Source organism: Leptonychotes weddellii, chromosome 12 (genome assembly GCF_054177405.1).
Source record: "Leptonychotes weddellii isolate Sample4059 chromosome 12, ASM5417740v2, whole genome shotgun sequence".
NCBI classification, from domain to species: domain Eukaryota; kingdom Metazoa; phylum Chordata; class Mammalia; order Carnivora; family Phocidae; genus Leptonychotes; species Leptonychotes weddellii.
Genome location: NC_138380.1, coordinates 47,646,320 through 47,648,472, shown reverse-complemented (window position 1 = coordinate 47,648,472; position 2,153 = coordinate 47,646,320). Strand labels below are relative to the sequence as shown.

The 2,153-nt window shown below is 42.1% G+C and overlaps 1 pseudogene; it reads left to right on the top strand.

Moving 5' to 3' along the window:
- The first annotated feature begins 943 nt into the window (after window positions 1-943).
- LOC102738352 (heterogeneous nuclear ribonucleoprotein A1 pseudogene) lies at window positions 944-2,076 on the top strand (annotated as a pseudogene).
- Window positions 2,077-2,153: the final 77 nt, after the last annotated feature.

Below are 2,153 nucleotides of genomic sequence, written 5' to 3'. Positions count from 1 at the left end.
GCCAGAGAGTTGCTGAAAAGCCTCTAAGTATTTTAGAGGGGAAAAAAAAATTACAAGGTAAAACCAATTTATTTTTAGGGTTTATTTTTTTCAATTTCCTTTATTTTGCTGCAAAGGAAATAAATTCACACAGTCTAAATTTAAAAGGTACAAATTTAAGGTACAAAAGGTCTCCCTCCCACTTCTGTCTGCCCATTTTAATCCCTGGAGGCAAACCAATGTTACCAGTTTTGTATATATCCTTCCAGAGAAATCTGTGCACTTGGAGGCAAAGACACACAGCTCCTCCCCTTCCCTTTTTTGTAGAAGGGATGCATTCACATTTATTCACCTTGTGTTTTTCATTTAAAAATTTAACTTAAAGATTATTTTGTATGAATAACAAAAAGATTTCTCATTTCCTTTTAAAAAATAGATGGATTGGTACCAAAGAACACACAGTTCAAATTCTCCCTACTTCTTTGCCACCTTGCTACCTACCCAGTTCTTCCTGGAGGCAGTGCAATGTGTCTGATTTCACAAATATCCTTTAAGAGATATTCTAGGTATTTGGAAGCAAATAAATACATACACATCCTTCCCCTTTCTTTTAAAACAAACAGGATGCATACTATACACTCACTATCTCAGATATTTAAAATTATTTCTTAGAGACCCAAATGAAGTATTTATATGAATTAATAGTATTGTCCCAATGTCAATTTACAGTTATGTATAAAGCTATCATTTACAGTTACATATAATGCTATCATGGGGGAAACTGGGTGAAGAGAGAGTTCCTGGCACACAGGAACCTTCTGTACAATTTTTGAAACTTTATGTAGTCTTAAAATATGTCAAAATAATAAGTATTAAGAATACTCTTGAGATATATTCATTAGATGACTCCTGTCTATGGACGCCGCCAAGTAAGCATCATTAAAGTCTCCCTCCCACTGCCATCATGTCTAAGTCAGAGTCTCCCAAAGAGCTTGAACCTCCTCTACATCGGAGCTTTGAGCTCTGAAAGAACCTATGAGAGTCTGAGGAGCCATTTTGAGCACTGGGGAGTGCTTATGGACCATGAGGTAATGAGAGATCCAGAGGCTTTGGGTTTGTCACGTATGCCCCTGTGAAGGAGGTGGAGGCAGCCATGAATGCAGTGTCACACAGGGTGGATGGAAGAGTTGTGGAACCAAAGTGGGCTGTCCCAAGAGAAGATTCTCGAAGACCTGGTACCCACTTAACTGTGAAGAAGATTTTTGTTGGTGGCATGAAAGAAGACACTGAAGAACACCATCTAAGAGATGATTTTGAACAGTATGGAAAAATTGAAGTGATTGAAATCATGACTGACCGAGGCAGTGGCAAGAAGAGAGGCTTTGCTTTTGACACACTTGATAACCAAGACTCTGTAGACAAGATTGTCGTTCAAAAATACCTGGGTGCCTCAGTCAGTGGAGCATCCAACTCTTGGTTTTGGCTCAGGTCATGATCTCAGGATCTCATGAGCCTCCACCCTGAGTGTAGAGCCTGCTTAAGAGTCTCTCTGTGTTTCCCTCTGCCCTTCCCCCTTCCCACTCATGCATGCTCTCTCTCTCTCAAAAAAGAAAAAAAAATCCCATACTATGAATGGTCACAACTGTGAAGTAAGAAAAGCCATATTTAAGCGAGAGATGGCTAGTTCTTCGTCGAGCGAAAGAGGTTGAAGTGGTTGTGGAAATTTTGGTGGTGGCTGTGGAGACAGTTTTGGTGGGAATGACAACTTTGTTCATGGAGGACGCTTCAGTGAGCGAGGTGGCTTTGGTGCAGTCAAGGTGGTAATGGATATGGTGGCCGTGGGGATGGCCATCATAGATTTGGTAATGATGGACGCAACTCTGGAGGTGGCAGAAGCTATCATGACTTGGGCAACTACAACAAACAAACTTCAAATTTTGGATCCCTGAAAGGAGGAAACTTTGGAGGCACGGGCTCTGGGCGCTGTGGTGCTGGAGGCCAAGCTGGGGCCAATACCTTGTCAAACCACGGAACCAAGACAGCTATGGAGGTTCCAATAGGAGCAGTAGCGATGGTGGTGGCAGGAGGTTGTCATGACTGCCAGGAAGCAAAGCTGGGCAGGAGAGGAGAGCCAGAGAAGTGACAGGGAAGCTACAGGCTACAACAGATTTGTG